This window comes from Triturus cristatus, chromosome 3_2 (genome assembly GCF_964204655.1).
Source record: "Triturus cristatus chromosome 3_2, aTriCri1.1, whole genome shotgun sequence".
NCBI lineage: Eukaryota > Metazoa > Chordata > Amphibia > Caudata > Salamandridae > Triturus > Triturus cristatus.
The window spans coordinates 533538289-533557704 of NC_140584.1; positions in this window are offsets into that span (position 1 = coordinate 533538289).

Here is a 19416-nt window from a genome sequence, read left to right on the forward strand (position 1 = left end):
ACTCCGCAAGTCGGAACGACTTGCGGGGGGGGGGTGGGGGAGGGGAGGTGTTGGAGTGTCCGCACAGACTGGAGTTGGAATAGTAAATTATACTATTCCAACATCCAGCGCCCCCCCTCCGCAAGTCGTTGTTCCGACTTGCGGAGTAATGGTATGTGGAATCACAACGCGGTCATTGTAACGACCGCGTTGTGATTCCATGCGGAAAAAAAGACTGCGGGACAAAGACCTATATTCGTACTTACCACCGGGAAAGACCAGCCTGAGCCCCACTACACAACCGTGATTAGATTCCACTGTGCGATTGCGTGCCCGGAGGTCGGGTTTCTGTTACTTCAGGCGGGTAATTATACTTTTATACTCTTGTCTATTATTTAATGCATATTACTCGAATTATGAGAAGTTTAGAAATATTATGGACAAATACCGCTAATTGCCCACTGTAGACGCCTTCTCTACATAGCCCACGAACCATACAGTGGCATCATCAGGCGTATACCGTCATTACCAGGATTTCGCTCATCCGTTAGGTCCGTACACCACTGATTCTCCACAGGTCTAGGGTTCGAGTCCTCTGTGATCTAGCACCAATCAGGGATCGATAATCAATAATAACACAAACACAGGCCCATACTCATATACCCAACAACATAAATCCCTGCTAACGCTGTAAGTTAGACAAAATTAGTTGTTTCATAATAGACTCATATCTAACACACTAAATACATAACTGAACCTGTATATCAACTCCTTTCCACTGGTCATTGAACCTGAAGTTGATGGCAATAACTATCTATCTGTACTGCTTAAATAATCACAAACTCAGTGCAAGATTTACAGTGTTTATCACAAAATAATGTGAAGGTAAATGCTCATCATGTACAGGTTTACAAGGTAAACAAAGAATCAATCACAGAGAGAGAGAACATTATTATTGCTAACAGCGTCAAACTCATATCAAAATGAAAAAAATGCAAATGAAGGAGTGGATAGGCGAAGAGACAAAGGTTTCAGAGACAAAATACACTTGCTACACTAACCTAAGGAAATCTGAGGAAAACTGCCCCTCTGGCCAAAGAGATAGCGGGTGTTCCCTGAGTAAAGTTTCAGAGAACAAAGAATAGATCAGGATACAGCATTTAGGTCAGGAAACAGGAAGGCCTCTATCAGCAAACCGACGGACAGCGACAATCTCCCTCTAACTCTGGATAACACCAACACCGCCTCGCAATACCGCTACAGCTCCACCCAAACTCAGCATCAGCTCCTGCATCATCTACAGCTAACCAACACCCCATGACACCTCAATTATTCCCTAAAAACTTGCATGTCCAACCCACATTTGTTGAAACATTTTCAAAAACTCAGTCTCTCAATGGCTAATTTACAGGGTGTTCTATCACACCACCATAGTCACGTTCATAATTTTCACTGTGTTCTTTGTTTTACACATTTTGCATTACGTTAGCCACGTCTCTTGAATACACATTTTCTCTAACAAGTAACATGTTGCAAGTCTCTACACTTCCATTGTTCGCTTCTGCAGTCTCTGCGGAAGAAGTGTATACATTGGCACTTGATCCCACAGCCATCCTTCCGTTACTTGGTAGACACACAATAATCCTTGAAGGTTATCAGCCCTTTCCATTCTCTCTCAGAGCTCTATTTTCAGTTTATTTATTCGTACTTATTCTTTTTAACACTCGACTGACATGCAAAGATGTAGGCGCATGCCTGCTTCACTAGGATGAACGAAACACAAACATTATTAATTTCATAAAATATATTTCTCACTGTTTACCACCCACCATTGCACTATCCTACGTTCGATTCCTAGCAAGAGCATTAATGTCCAAAAGTGGCATTATTTTTATTTTATTCCAAAGCAGAACGCAAATGCGGCCTAGTCTTTCATGCATTAGTCCACGCATTAGTGCACGCATGAGAAAAAGAATTTCCCCATGTTTTCGTGTTTTTGCCAGTTAATTTCACAGCACACTTTTAGTAAATGATACTGGGGACTTAATCTGAGCAGGTTTTATTTTCTCAAAACCCTGCTCTATCATCTGCAATTTGGTCTTGTTTTCTTTATGATTAATTATTTATTTTTATTTAATTTTAATTTTCAATAAGTAACTTTGACGAACGCCGAAGTTGTTTGCCACCATAGTCATAATAAATATTTGATATTTGTACAGATCTTGCCTTCTTTTGCCACGCCCTCTAGTAAGCGTCCTCCAGAGGCCGGCACACCACCTCCATGAGAACGCTACGCAGCTGCCACCTGACGCTTCGTCGTTACCTTTCCCGGCTGGGTCGAGCCAGTCTCAGACAGCATCTCTGACCAGGAGAGCCGTCTCCAATGTTATCGGAAAGAGATGCATACAGAAGCATAACTGGCCCTGCTAGGTGAGCATTTTAAAAAAAACAGGAATTCTTGTTTTTGTTCATGGGCAGAATAAGATTATATACATTAGATCATTTTCACTCGGTTTAAAACAGAGTGTATTGAACTTGCAGGACATCGTCATTTTAATCTGAGGCCACGTGAGCCGCTCTGCATCTTTCAAGGTGAGCCTGTGTTATCACTACATCCGCCTCAAGTCTCCTTTTCCTCTTGCAGTTATATTGATACATGCTCCTTATCTTTAAACAGGAACAATTATTGTAAAATTGACCCTTAAACGTCCACAATAGTAGCCGCCTTCACGAAACATGCTTAACAGTTATTCGCTTACTTAGAGAGATCCCTCTCTGGTGGATCTTCACACACTACCAGCCAGCATGTGCCCCAGCTCTATTCCATCATTCACCTCAGATCTATTCACCAGTTACTAACCATCCTTTTTCATCTCTTCCTCAGACCCCGGGTTATTACAGTCCTGATGAGACCCATGTAAGGGTCGAATCGCCGTCGACATATTTTGATACACTGATGAATTTCCTGTGTCCGTGATTGTACTGCATATAAATTGCTGAATTTGATAAACACAAAACAAAATACCGTTGATATTCACAATTTTTCTTCCCCCTGTTTTCCTTTGCTTGGTTTTGGTTCTCTTTACACCTGGGGTCTATACATTCTTCTTAGTTTCTTTTTTGGGAGAAACTTTTTAGCACTCACATATTGTTTGTTTTCTTTGATGATGAATTTGTTGAAAATAAATATATGTCTTTCAAATAAAGCTTGGTTCGGCTAAATCATAGTGATTTCTAAATACTGGCTGTTTTTAAATTTTTTACAACCATTTATCAAATGTTAATGCTGATGGAATTAACAACATTGGCATAAAAGATTGATTCTATACAGTACGATCTGTGCAACTATTATTTGTCTTTAGAAAGGAGTTCCATGTGAACACTTGTTCCAAGGATAACCAGTCCCAACCAGGGCCCACAAAGGCCATTCTACACTCGTTAGGAGCTGTAGGGAGAGCCTAAAAGCCCTTGCGGCCCCAACCGGGTCCCCGTGGCACAGGAGCCACCATTTATTGTTCTGCTCCTGCCCACAGGCAGGCACTGTACACTCTACCCTGCCTAAACGTGGGCAGGGGGACCAAAGGTTGGTGCGACCAGACCCCAAAGACATAGGCATGGGTTCAACTCACCAACCCAACTCCTGGAACCCTTTACAGGGCAAAACCAAGAGTTGATGGACAGAATGCAGAACAATGTCATACATTCACCCCAGTACAGAGATCTGGGCCTAAATCCATCATTTTTTTGCTCACCATGCCATTCCAGTTTGAACCCAGCCATATGCAAATCAATCTTGACCCTGTGCCTCATGGGAACAGTCCAGCCCAAACTGCCAAGCCAGGTCCTCTCTGGACTGGAAACAAGCATCCTAGGACCGGTTTCGGGGTTTCACCCCTCTTCAGCCAGGATAGCTTGATTCCAGTGGCATGGATAGGATGGAACGATGGATTTAACCCAGATCTTTTGACTGGGGGAGAATGTTTGCATTGTCAGCATTCCGTCCATCATTTGTTTGCTGTAACATTTTTCGCCTTAAGTGGAATGGGTATGCCCAGACGTGGGACCCTTGCTCACTGTGCCACTGGATTCAAGCTATCCCGGCTGAAGAAGGGTGACATACCCTGAAACCGGTTCCAGGGTGCTTCTTCCCGGTCCAGGGAGGACCTGGCCTGGCTTTTCGGTCTGGACTGTTCCCATGGGGCACAGGGTCAAGACTGATTTGCATATGGCTGGATCCAAACTGGGGTGGCGTAGTGGGCAAAGAAACGATGGATTTAACCCAGATCTTTTGACTGGGGAAGAATGTTTGCATTGTCAGCATTCCATCCATCATTTGTTTGCTGTAACGCACTTTACAGTGCAGCACACCCTCACTGGGAGATGGGGACCCCCGGGGCAGAAATCAATCCAAGGAAGGGGGCCTCATACGCTCACCTTGACCAGATGGACAAGGTAACTAAAGAAGTGCTGAGCCCCAGGCCTTGGCCCACCCCAGAAGTCTTAAATGCTTGAAAGCAGGCAGAACTCTGGCCCATTTAGGTGAATTTCCCTCATATTGGCTTGTTTTATTCCTACTTGCCAGATCTAGCCACTGGGTGGATTTTCATCAGGCCTCCTGTCTTCCAAAGGGGCACATTTTAACAGGGAGTTGATTTGCTGACCTCCTGCACCAAGTTTTTTCTCTAATTCGCTCCTGGTGCTCCTGTCCTGCTGGTGGGGGCATCTTGCAAAGCCCCTCTGCAACAAGCCAGCGGACACCATCTTTGGTGCACTCCTCAGGCCCCAGACCCTCTTGGCATCTTGAAGAGCACTCAGGTGGCAGTGGAGTCCAGGTCCTTTCTCCCAACTGGTCATCAGGGGGCATAAGGGAGCCAGTGTCACTGGCCCTGGAGAGTCCCCCATCCTAGTCCTGGGGTCATCTGGAATCAACGTTTTTAGTCCATCCTTGTAGGGCATCAGGATGCTTCTTCTCCCAGCCTGGCATTCTTTTGCTGTTGTGCCTTTGGTCCATAGTCCTCTCATCTGCTTCTTCTTTGAGCAAGGGCTTTTAAGTGGGGGTGGAAAGTTTTAGAGGCCAGGAACTCCTGGCCAATGCTACAATGCCACAAATATACCTACACTCGTCCTAAGACTTCTGCACAGCATTCTGGGACAATCCAAAATGGCGACTTCAGGTAGTCCCTTGAAAGAGCTCCTGAAGGCCAGAAGAGACACCACTGCCAGATTCCTTTCCATCAAAACTCCTGCATTGGCTCATGGGGTCTGAGCTCACTTTGTTCCAGTGGGTATAGGCTGTCCCAGCCCAGGTGCAGAGTGACACCCCAATTAACATAGGGAGATTTAATTCCCAAACCTTCCCTTTCCCAGGAACTGAATCAAGCACTGGTAATTGACCTTTTGTATGGAGAAGCATTTGATCCCTCTGACGGAAAGCAGAATATTAAACTTGGCCCAGCGGGAAGACAAAGACCTAGAATCTGATTAGGAGCTGAGCCAGAGAAATAAAACTAATCTTGAAGTCCTGTAAGATGTGGGTTATTGGGCACTGAAAATTCCAACTCTACATGTATGTTTTACCTGAGTTTGGTCCATTGCTGGACTCTGTAAGTTTAAGTAGAGTAACTGTACTTTACGGCAGATTTCACCTATATGCATAATACAGCGAAAACACAGCAGATATAATAAGGCCAAGCCCAGGTCAGTACCACAGAGTCCCTTCAGGGACGGAAAATATGTTTGCAGATTGCAGCTACCAGCCTGCACATAACACTAGTGCCACACACGTAGCCCGTACATGTGTGTTCATATATAAGGAGCCCGTGACTCATGCGGCAAAGCAGTGGCCTTATCTTAAAAGAGGACACAGGCAGTTTAACCCTCAGTCAAATTACAGTGAATTTACCATGAATGAGACTCATGTAGTGAGACTCGTTTACAGTGAAAATTATATATTTTTTTTTTCTTTCTTTTTTTAAAACACCCAGTCATAAACGAAAAATCCTGATGCACTAAATGGGTGGAACCCATTTGTTACAACGGTTATCTGCACACATACCATTTGAAAAAGGAATTTGTGGATTCTGAAATGTGAATGTTTGCAAAGGCATGTTCCTGTGCAAAATTTGATACAGACTCTTTGGGCCTCATTGCACTCAAATACCTTTTGCTTATGAATTTCTAGTGTGCTGCTCAAAACTTTGGAACATATATTGCAAGTTGTTATTTGTAAGTTATAGCTAGCTTTTCCAATCCCTGTATATCAAGGTGGTCCAATCAGCTTCTCTCTGACTGGGCGCAAACAGCCTCCATCACAAGCCTCCGATGCAGCAGACAAACTGTGAAATCACTCTATGGTTAACGTCAAGCCAGGTTTCTCTCTTTTTACAGTGCTCAAGGTTAACTACAGCACAAATGTAAGATGGCCAAACATACAGCATGGGTGCATACAGCATGGGTGCCTTCCATGTCCTTGATTTATGTTTTTTATGTTGTTGGTTTGGAGCACAAAATGCGATCTATTCGGTATACCGATGTTAACATTCTTTTCCACTTGTAATTCACTGTAACAGATGCTAAGATACACTATACCCCCTCAGTTTAGAGCCGGGAGAACCTTGCAGTTTCATTTGTTTAAGTGATGCAATTCACATTTTCACTTTAAACCTCCTCCCAAACATTTTCACTTTAATGAAGTTTACCTACCAGACTACACAAACGGTCTGGTTGCAAAAGACCAATTGGGAACTTCCAATGGGAACACAGCCCGCTTATTGCTTACCATTTGTTGTTTTTCTAATTTGCATGGATTTTATTTAATGGCTTGTCTCCCTGTTTTTGTGTTTGTCCCTTCCCAGGAGCATAGTATCTTTACAGTCCTTTAGATTGGCTGCCTTGTATCTGCCACTGATCATATTTACCAAACCAAACTACATTTTTCTTTGAATTCAGCACCTCGAGAGCTTTCTCTCGGTCTGCTGCTCCCATGCACTGTATTGTTCGCAACCCCGCACAGCAATATAGATTTTTTGCTAGGTTAAGGCTTAAGAGCAGATTTTAATGGTTGTTTTTATCTCCTGCATTCCACATAATGCACAAAAGCACATTCTTTGGCAAACAAAGACTTTGATGGTGCAGGGGTAAGAGCCATCTCACTCAGCTGATGTTTGAGGCAGAAGGTGTATTTAGCATGATACTTCTTCTGAGATCCATAATCTGTTCCCTGGAAAAATGGCTGAATTCTGTGGAAAGTAAAATAGGCCTTTGTAAACATTTTTTTCTCCATGCCGATATCTTCTTATTCTTTTTCAATTCTGTTCACAGTTTCCTGAGTGGAGAGTATTTGAAAAATAAACGAGTATATGTGAACAAGATCGAAAACTTTCAATTCACTGTAAAATGTTGAAATACCATAAGGTATATGTTTGCTTTTCCTCCAGTATGTTAAATTTTGTTTTCTTTTATAAAACAAAACTGTAAGAAATCGGCCTTTTCTGCATATTTTGCCAGAGCCTTTATCTGTGCTGGCTTTAGAACTTTGTGCACCTTATCACTGCTAACTAGCAGCAAAGTGCATATGCTGTCCCTGTAAACATGGTTGAATAGGCATACACCTGATGGCATATTTAACTATAAGTCCCTACTATATGGTACAAGGTGCACCCAGGGCCTGGACTTGAATGACAGTTATGTATTGCAGCACCTATTGAGCTGCCCACTACAATGGCAGTGCAAACATGGATTCAGGCCTACCCCTATGGAACATGAATGCAGCAGTGTAAAAATTACAATTCAACCTGTCAAAATTTACCAATTTGATAGTTTAAAACCACCCTTTTAAATTTTAATACTTCACCCCTACATTTGCCTTGTCGGCCACAAGGCAGGGTGCATGGTATTTAGAAGTAGGCATGTCGAAATTTAATGTTAACACATACTTACAGTGACTAGCACCAAAAAGCTATATTTCACTGTGTCAAGTCTAGCTGTCCTATGTTGAAATCCAGAGTATAGATTAAAAATCCTAACATTGTATCTCAAGAACGTGACTAGCTAGAAAAATAACTACATTTAATTCAATGGTAAGTTGGATTTTTAATTAATATTGAGGATAAGTAACTTTCAGAAAGTTACCTCTTCCGTACCTGAAGGCTGCATTTGCATTTGCTCTCCTACTTCTATCAGACCGTAATTAGCATTCAAATAGGTGTGGGCAAAAAAGTGCAAAATGCCTCCCAGGAGTAAACAATAGACTGACCTAATGAGTAGAGATGAGCCACTCTGAATCGGACAGAATGTGCAGGGTGGGGCTATGAACATCCTTTTTGACATTACAGTGTCAAGTCCTGCTTGACCGGTTTGCTAGGTGAGTATATAACACTTTGAGGTGCATTACAAAGGACTTGTTTACGGAAAAATGGATTGGGGGTACTGGGGCTGCTTTAAACTGGATTTAGGTGTTAAATGTGAGAGAACACTAGGACTACCATAGCACCCCCAGTTTAGTGTGGCCGAAGACTTCTGTCCACTTCAAAAGAGCCAGAGTGGGTAAGGCTGGACATAATATCGATGGTCATAATTTCTTAACTGTATGGTAGCAAGTTGAGGTACATTATATACATTTATATATGGCCCAGCACGCCATCAATTTGTCCTTCTCGTGCTGTTGATTGTCTGAAACTGCCACGGCATACGCTCCAGGGTTTCCATTGCCAATCAAAGTCCGAGCCATCTTGAGATTATTATCTGCACTGCATGTGTCTTCTTATTTTAAATAAACTAGTAACTAAGAAAACACACCATTAAGAGTAATAATGATATATTGTTACACTCAGTCTGGCCTTTCATTTTGAAATATTGCAACAACATTAACTGCCCGAGCAATGATGTTAGAGCCTTTTTTCACAAAAGATTTATTAGGATTTTTGTGCCATTATAAATAATTATAAATGCCATAATTAGATGCTGAATAAAACAGAGCCAAACAATTAACCGATATTGGAATTTTAGACAACTGTTAATACACAGAAATATCTACGGATTAATATCTTTAAAGTATTCTAACAATGTTGAGGCAGGACAGAAGAGGATAACACGTAAGAACAGTTTATACAAGTAATGGAATGCGTCATTATTAGTAGCTGCCAATGTTCCACAAGGTCATCTTAGGCAACTTTGAACAGTCGCAGCTGACCTCTTAGATGAAAAGATATTCCCTTCAATTGAGCACGTTTTTCCATTTCAATTAGCCAAGTGTCTGTTTTTAGTATTTTGGTGGATTTCCTGATTTTAAGAACGCTTTTTCACTTTACCAAAGATTTTATTGTAGCCATGTGTGTTTGAATTGGTTTGTTGACTTTCATTTTAGAGTATCATTGAAGGTTATGTCCTTGTTTGAAAATAGATTAGCACGGTTTAAAACGAGGTAGTTCCGATTCCTTCGCACATCCTTCTCTCCTGCCAATCTCCGACTCTAGCAAACCACACTTTTTCAACACAGAATATTTGCTGCACTGTGTTCCGCTGGACTGTAGGAACACCAACACTCCCTTTTGTCACACTTTGCAAATATCTCAACCAGTTTTTTTCTGGAACCTCACAATCAAACTCTATTTTCAAATCACTTCTTTTTGGCAGCTATGCTTAGATTGCGAGTGTGTTGATACATAAGGCAATTTACCTAAGTGAAGCAAGTTTTAAAGCCACAGCCCGTAGAAATCAGTTTCCCATGTTTGTTTAAATGGGAATTTACCATATAATTTCTTAACTAACGAGCCCTCCATTTTAACCCACACAGAGCCATATTATTAACCCTTCCATGAAAGGTGTCGCTAGTAGCTATTATCTTTGCGCCTAGGGTTGGTTTGATTTGGGCGCTGTTACAATGAACTATATACCAAAGTGTCAAGTGAGGTTGGGTAAGAAGCCATGAAACCTTCCGCTGTAAAACATTTTTAGATTTCCATGTTAACCTACATTTTTTACTACTTTTTCTACAAACAATTCCATGCTAGGATAAAGTTTTTCAAATATAGATGTCGAAAGAGCACAGACATACTATCTTAACAAAGGCAAGGACATTAAGAAATGTAACAGGCCATTGGCCAAATTACGGACCGCTCATGGCAAATTCCAACCAGACCATTGCTTTTTGGGTTGACTCCTCTATCATTCTGTTACCGGAAGACAATTGGAGTCTTTTCTGGATGACCTATAGCTCATACAAATCGAGTGAAAAGCAGCAAACGCATCCTATATTAGGAGTATCATTATTGCTGAAATCTTCACAGCAGCTATTTATAGTTCAGTGTACAATTTTAATGCATTTCTGACTAGATAAGTCAATAGCAAATACCTAATTGGGTCCAATGTCTCTACAATTAATCTAATATTTTGCCCACCCTTTTTATTCTTCCTATATCATGTTGGATTTTCCTTAAAAGAAATTGCTTGAGCTTGCCACTGCATGTTGTGTGAATGAATATCGGATGGAAAAGATCCAATTCCCTTTTAGTTGGTAAAAAATAGAATGCAGCGGTTACAATTAGATCTTGAGTCGGTTTGTTATTTTTTAATTACATGGAGTATTTTTAAAAAAGAGTCAAAGAAAATGTACCTTCTAAGTAGGCATGTACACATGTTTAAAAAAGCCTGAAACTTTTCCCTAGTAAAAGTAATCCAGAATTATATTTGGGGCAAATATAAGGTTGGGGCAGAGTAAGGTTGGGGCAGAGTAAAATCCCCCCTACCCTTTTAAGGTGCGGATACTGATGTCATCGGACATGCAGACTCCTAATAACTCTGTATGAAGATGTTCAGGAGGACGTTGAGTGACAGAGAAAAGATTAGGTTGCATGGACTGCTCAAAGATCAAAGTACATGTGAAGAGGCAGTATCTTGAAGAATAGAGGGAGGTGGTGAGGGAATGCTCCCTTTACCACCACTCCTTCCAACATTTCTCAGGATCCCTCGAGGGGAAATCTAGACAAAGATCTAAGAGTGCGAAACAAAACCCACCTGTCCAACCTCAAGACCCATAACGTTAAAGGTAGAGCCACGGTCTACATACTCCCCATTGATGAAGACATGTTTAAGTCTGAGGTAAATGTTGGTGAGTGCATCAATGTTGAGGGATACCTCACCAAGCAGGTCCTTCCAGCTATCTGCAGAATAGGACATTAAGATGAGGAGGAGCATGGTATCAATTATGCTGGACATTGACTATTTAAGAACTTACACACCACTCTGAACAATCTTGCCCATGTTAACACGGTCCCCTGCCTTGGCAGTTCGGGCTGGACTGTCCCCATGGGGCACAGGTTCAAGACTGATTTGCATATGGCCAGGTCTAAACTGTGGTGGCATGGTGAGCAAAAGAATGATGGATTTAACCCAGATCTCTTGACTGGGGGTGGATGTTTTGATTTGTTCTGCATTCCGTCCATCAATTGTGTGTCTTTTGCTTTCTCGCCCTAAGTGTGCCAGGTATGCTCAGACGTGAGTCCTGGGCTCACTGTGCCACTGGAATTAAGCTATCCTGGCTGAAGAGGGGTGAAACCACGAAACCGGTCCTAGGATGCTTGTTTACGGTCCAGGGAGGACCTGGCTTGGTAGTTCGGGCTTGACTGTTCCCATGAGGCACAGGGTCAAGACTGATTTGCATATGGCCAGGTCTAAACTGGGGTGGCATGGTGAGAAAAAGAATGATGGATTTAACCCAGATCTCTTGACTGGGGGTGGATGTTGTGATTTGTTCTGCATTCAGTCCACCAATTGTGCGTCTTTTGCTTTCTCGCCCTAAGTCTGCCAGGTATGCTCAGACGTGAGTCCTGGGCTCACTGTGCCACTGGAATCAAGCTATCCTGGCTGAAGAGGGGTGAAACCCCGAAACCGGTCCTAGGATGCTTGTTTCCGGTCCAGGGAGGACCTGGCTTGGCAGTTCGGGCTGGACTGTTCCCATGAGGCACAGGGTCAAGACTGATTTGCATATGGCCAAGTCTAAACTGGGGTGGCAGGGGGAGCAAAAGAATGATGGATTTAACCCAGATCTCTTGACTGGGGGTGGATGTTTTGATTTGTTCTGCATTCCGTCCATCAATGGTGTGTCTTTTATACAGGTCCCTATCTCCAGAGTAGAGGTATTTCTGGTTCTGTCAGCTGCTGCTCCAACACATGTGGTGCTGATCCATTCCAGGCTGTCGTACTCAACTTTGATACCTTCTTCTACAGAACCTCCCTTGACTTCTATTAGAAGGCCAAATATTTCAAGAATAAGATCCAGAACTCAAAGGAGGCATTCAAGAAGTCCTTACCATTCAAGACCTCGTCAGTCAGGAGCCTCAATACATCAGTCTTCCTCTCACCAGCGTTAAAGATTTCACCACTCAAGATCTACTCTTCAGTCAAAATCTATACAACTATTTAGATCTTCTGGTTGCTCAAGATCTCACCATAAAACTCTTAACATTGTTTTTTTCATCATTGAGTCAGTATTACCAGACTGAGTCTGATTCACCAGCTGCCAGAATTAACTCCAGTCGGTGAAATTACTACTTTCATAAGGTTTTGTAAAAGGTGCTGCAAAACTTTAACATACCAATACCAACTTCTTAGCCTAAGACTTCAGTTATTGTTGAGGCTTTGCACTACAGTTCCTATGCAAGTCTGTTGCTTCCCTTAGTTCTAGTTCTGTTAGAACCTGCTATAAAGCAGATTCTAACTCCAGCATCAACAAAGTCAGCTTCAGCACACTTGGACATAAAAATACAAGCCACCTGAACAAGACCCATTCTTTCTATGGGCACACCACCTCCTGATTCCAACAATGTCTGCTGCAAGCACTTATCTCACTTCTCTATCCTCCACAGTACCTTCTGAAGAGAAGAGTGAGGCACTGTAGGGAGGAAAGTCTGTGGCACTTCTGCAACTGCCATAAAGATGGGGAGTCCTACTGCCCTACTCTGGCGTTATGATGAATTCTTTGAGGGACTCTGATGCTTTCGGGCGAAACTACCTTGTAAATGTAGACAAGATGTTTCGAAGATAAGATACAAGGGGAATGATTGTATACAACCAAGTGATATGTGCTGCTGCTGACTTAGCCGATTTAGCCATCCATGCTTCTCTCGTAGGGGATTTCCATGTATAGCCATAAGCGATGAATAGTCCCGCTCATCTGCGGGAACCCCGGAGCACTTTATCCAATATAACTTCTTAAGTGCTGAAAGTAACTCTTCCACCAGAGCTCTTCCCTCAGCCTCCAGTGGTTGTGGGAGGTCTGAGTGGCGTTTTTCAGGCAGAAAACGCTATCGGTCCCAGTCATGATCGAGAGGAGGTACGGCACCGACATGCTCCTCGTCATTGACTGGCTCAATGTCACACAAACGTCGACTCTCAACATCAAGAACCAATCGAGCGATGTCGAGGTACCTTCAACCGACGTCGAGACCTGCATCAACGGCGAGGGATTCTGACAATCGACAAGAGTAGTCGACGTTGAAAAGCCGGTCGACATCGAGGAGCAGATCGCTGTCGAAAACCAGTCGACAATGATGGAGGTAGACGTTGAGAAAATCATAGACGTCGAGGAGACAGTGACAACCCACCATAAGGCCAGTGCCTCTGCTTCTGGTGCTACCTGCTCATCCTCCTAAGCTGGCACCTCAACTTCCACCTCCGCCAGCTCTACCGACAACTGTCATTCCATCTCCTGTGGTGCCTCAGGTTCCTGTTACACCAGCATCTAGGAGATCTCGTTCAAGAACACACCATCACTCTCGCCATGGACACTCACGTTCCTCTACTGCATCGCACCATTCAAGGTCGCATCGCCGATCTCATCGCAGGTCAAGATCATGCCCCCAGTATCCCAGTGGATGTGAATAATGCTGTTAACTTGTACTCCAAGTGGATTGAGAGGGCTTGCGATATTTTTGCACCTGAAAAATCTTTTACGCCTAAAAAGGACGATGCCCTCAGCGCCATGGTTTTCAGAATCTTTGCAGACGGCCAAAACAGCTTGCAAGAAACTGGAGAGGAAATGGCGGAACGGGTACAGTCCAGCGAATAAAGAAAGTTATAAAAGGAGCCTCTCGATCTATAAAAATCTAATAAATGAAGCTAAAAAAATATACTTCACGGAGCAAATTGAGAGGGCTAGTTCTTCCTCTAGAGAGTAGTTTAAGACTATAACCAAACTTAAAACTCCTGCGGAGCCTATTTCAGCTACCAGTGCTGATATGTGTGAGACTTTAGCCACCTTCTTTCAGACTAAAGTGGCAGGGATTTTTTCCTCCTTTGCAGAAATCTATTGAGAGGGTGGTATTGCAGCACAAAGGGGTGATGCTGGGCCAGTATGGCCACAGGATAAACTAAGGGAATTCACCCCGTTGTTATCGGAAGAGGTTACTGGTCTCTTGCTGGCTGCACGTTCAGGGGCCCCTAGTGATCCGTGTCCGGTAGCAGTCCTAAAGAGTGTTCAGTTGTGAAAGCCTCCACGTTAACTCCGTTATTTAACGCCATTATTAATGCCGGCACTTACCCTAGGAGATGGAAAGTGGCCTCCATCTTACCCCTAATTAAAAAATCTACTCTAGACAAAAGTGACCCTACCAGCTATAGACCAATCTCGCGGCTCCCTTTGCCTGCAAAACTATTTGAGAAGGCCATAAATAGGCAACTTAGCCTTTTCTTGGAGAGAACGAAGGCCCTGGATTCAACGCAGTTCGGGTTTCATGCTGGACATAGCACTGAACTGGCCTTGATTAAGGCGACTGAAGAAGTGAGAGAGGCGGTGGATCAGGGGGGTGAGGCTGTCCTGATTCTGCTTGACCTGTCTGCTGCATTTGACACGGTCCATCATGGTGTTATGATGGACCGGTTGGCTAAGACAGGAGTGGAAGGTACGGCCTGGAGTCTCCTGAAGTCTTTTTTGACCGATAGGACCCAAACCGTGGAGCTGGGGGCTGAGGTATCCAAGCCGTTTGCTCTCCCGTGTGGGGTCCCGCAAGGGTCTTCCCTCAGCCCTACGCTCTTTAACGTTTACGTTAGCCCCCTGGGAGATTTGATTAGATCTTATGGCCTCCAACTTACCTCATACGCTGATGACACCCAAATCGTGTTATCAATCCATAGGGAATCTAAAGTGGACATGACAACTAGGTGTCATGACTGTCTTAAAGATATCGCTGGTTGGATGGCCGCGAATTGCCTCAAACTGAATGCCGGCAAGACAGAGGTCATGATATTCGGAAACAATCCAAATTCCTGGTCACCAGCTATGTGGCCCGAGGCCCTAGGGAAGCCACCAGTACCTACCTCAAAAGCTAGGAACCTAGGCGTCTTGATGGATCAGAAATTGGACTTTGGTGGTCAGGTCAGCGCAGTGGTTTCCTCTTGCTTTCATATTATCAGGATTCTTAGGAAGATAAAATCCTTCCTTACCAAGGATGGTTTCTGGCTAGCTGTCTCTGCTTTAGTTTTGTCACGCCTCGACTACTGTAATAGTTTGTACCTCAATCTGAGGAAAAAACATCTGTACAGACTACAGGTGGTTCAAAACGCGGCAGCGAGACTGTTGACCGGTGCCCCTAAGTTTGTCTCAATTCGGGAAGGAATGAGGAAATTACATTGGCTCCCGATTTACAGACTCTCTCAATTTAAGGCCATGTGTACGGTTTTTAAGGCCCTGAAAGGCTCTGGCCCAGAGTTTATGAGAGATTGCTTTAAGCGGTATGTGCCAGGGAGGGCACTACGCTCCGCGGAAAACAACCTTGTGGTGGTCCCCAGAATAAAAAAAGGCTAGCTGGGGTGGAAAGATGTTCTCCTTTGGCGCCGCCACCATTTGGAATTGTCTTCCACAACATCTTAGGAGAGAGGATGAACTTATGCCTTTCAGGAAGGGGCTGAAGACCTGGCTATTTAGGGATTAGATCCTCGGTCTTCAGGGTTAATCAGCATTTCAGTGCCAGGACACCCTCGGGTATTAGTGCGCTTTATAAGCTCCTAAATAAATATTCCCACCGCCATGGAGATACATCCTCTTCCACCAGGGGATACTCTCCGACCTTGTCAGACTCACCTCAACCTTGATCCTCACCAATTGATGACATCAACACCTTTCAAGAGGTTCTGGTTCGAGGCGCTTTAAAATTGAACATACCTATGGCGGTCCAACTCCATCGACCTCCGTGATCTTCGAGACTCTTCACCAAAGCACGGCCTCAAGACCTTTGCCCTAACTAGTGCCAGGTCTTCTTTAGCCAGCCATGCAGTTGATCCTCACTCCAGCTGCAACATAATCAGCACCCTCCAGGTTTGAGAACAGATATCACCCAACGGAGCAAGATCCACTGTTTTAACGTGCCGACCCTCCACCTGACTCAATGGTGTTATTAGCTGCACTAATATCCCATTCCACATCACCATCTGTTACCTCTCCCCCTGATATGGAGAGCAAAAGATTGGACTTGTCGGGACGCAAAGTATGCAATACGCAGATACATCCATTACAGCAGCCAGTGCCACAGCCCTCCTAGGAAGGTACGATCACGCCTTGTGGGATTCCATTCTCCACTTTGCGGATCACCTCCCAAAGAACACCGGGAGCAATTTCTGGAAATCGTCCATGAGGGAGCTATGGTCTCCAGCCAGGTCATCAGTGCGGCAGCGGATTCTTACGGAGAATACATGGCTTCAACTAACCCCTCTCAAGCTTGACCCTCAGCTGCGCCTTCAGAATTTACCCTTTTCAGGCTCAACTCTCTTCGGCTCGCACGCCAATGGCAAAGTGGCGAGAATGAAGACAGAGATGGATACTTAGAAAGCTGTAGGTTTAGAGAAACATAAAGACCAGCGACGTCCATTCCGACCCTACCACTGTTGTTTCCTGACAGAGGATTCAAACCAGTCAATGGTAGTCCGGAAGATCACACCAGTATCATCGGCCCTATCAGTCTCAACGCAAGCAACAGAGGGGACGTACATCTCAACCAGCTAACCAGGGAGGCCGACAACCTGTGGCATCAAAGCCCTGAATCCTCTCTCTCTCCCCTCTTCTTTTACCCAATCCCATCGGGGAAAGCATTGCAAATTACCTGGCAGAGTGGCAACGCATTACATCAGACGCCTGGGTCTTGAATATTGTCAAATGTGGCTATCTTCTCAGATTCACTGCCCCACCACCATCCATTCCACCAAGGTTGTCCACGTCTCGCCTCGAGCTTCTACAAGAGAAAGTCAACACACTATGCCAAAAGAAAGCAGTGGATTCGGTCCCTCGAAACCAACGAGTCCAAGGTATTTACTCCAGGTACTTCCTCGTGTCAAAGAAGGGCAGACAAGAGTTTAGGCCTGTCATCGACCTCTGAATCACAAACAGGTGGATCCGAAAGTAAAAGCTCAGGATGCTGATGTTACATCAAATTTACCATCAATTTCAACAGGGGGGGGGCTGGCTTTGCTCAATAGACCTTGACAACGCTTATTTCCACATTCCCATCGCAAAGTCACATTGGAAATTCCTCAGATTCGTCATGGGGCAGAGCACCTACCAATACGCGGTTCTACCATTCGGCCTCAAATCATCACCCAGGACATTTTCCAAATGCATCGCTGTGGTGGCAGCTCATCAACAAAAACACAGAATCTTGGTCTATCCTTATCGGGACGACTAGCTCATCAAGGCGTCCACCTTCACAGAAGCTCAAGAGTATTTCCAATGGACTTACGATATGCTTCATCGCTTGGGTCTTCACATCAATTTTCAAAAGTCCACATCAACACCAGTCCAGACGTTGCATTACTTAGGAGCTACCATCAACACACTTCAGTAAAAGGTGTCTCCTTCGGAGGAACGAGGTTTATCCATTCTCCAGAAATGCCACAACCTCCAGAGGATGGCCTGTCCAACAGTCTGCATAGTCTCCTCTCCCCTCGGCTTGAATGCCTCCTGGATATTTGACTCCGTATGCTCATCTCCACATGCGTTCTCTCCAGGAATGCTGGGAGGATCAGTGGAACCATGTCTCAAGGAACCGGGAGGACAAGATCAGCCTATCTGCTCATATTGCGGAATCCCTCCAGTGGTGGTGTTTCCCAAAAAATCTCCTGTGGGCAATGCCTTTTCACCAGCAGGACCCAGCACAGACAATAGTGACAGATGCCTCGCTGCTGGGGTGGGGAAGCCCACATGGATCACCTGAAAATACAAGGAACATGGTCCTTGAAAGAACAGACATACCATATCAACCTCCTGGAACTCTGTGCAGTTCATCTGGCACTCAAGGCGTTTCATCCTTCATTCACGACCAACACCCTGCTTATTCAATCGGACAATACCCCCATGTACTACCTGAACAAGCAGGTGGGAACACAGTCCAGAGCCTTGTCATGAGAAGCTCAAACGTTCTAGTACTGGCTTCTCACCAGGAATTTGAATCTGATTGCCGTTCACCTCCCAGGTGTGCAGAACATCCAGGTAGATGCGCTCAGCAGGGTTCTCGACAAAAACCATGAGCGGGTACTGAACAAAGAGGTCGTGCAAGATATCTTCAAATTGTGGGGCACACCCTCTACAGACCTTTTCGCCACAGTGGAAAAAAAAACAAAAAATCCAGCGACTTTGCAGCCAGATTTTGCCATCCAAGGTCATTAGGGAATGCCCTATGGATCGACTGGTCCAAATAATGTGCACGCTTTTCCTCCAATATCTCCGATACCAGCAGTCCTGCGCAAACTGTCCACCACAACAGCCAAGATGATCCTCATAGCTCCAGAATGGCAGAGCCAACTGTGGTTGCCAGACCTGCTTCACTGGTCTATCCGTCCACATCACAGGCTACCATGCAGGCCTGACCTTCTCACGAAGTTCAGAGGTCAACTACTACACTCAAGATACAAAGAAAAAATCCATGGGTGGCACATCCTTTTCTGTTCAAGCAGCCAGACTATGGAACTCCTTACACCCACCCCCCCTCCAACATAAGATCCACGGACAACCACCTTATCTTCAGAAAACTACTCAATAATTGGCTCTTCTCCCCACATAAGCACCAAACGCAAGCAGAAATACATAGCATATCCCTCTGTAAATAAGCATTTACTTGTACTATAGATATGTACCTATATATGCGTATTGCTTTGAGTAAACGAGAAGAATTCTTTTAAAACAAATAAAATACATTTTTAAGTACAACAACATTTGAAAGCCGGAATTTATTTAATGTATCTTTAATCTATATATACTTACTTGCTTTATGCATCTATATACCTTCCACGTACTTGGATCTATATATTACTTTTCAGCTAATTCAGCATATCCAATGCACTTCCCTATTTCCCACCCTCTACCTCGCTCAATATATCCTCTACCTCAACACTCTGTTACATTTCAAACCTCTTTCTTCTACTCTTTCCAATGGACTACCCTGTTTCTCACCCTAT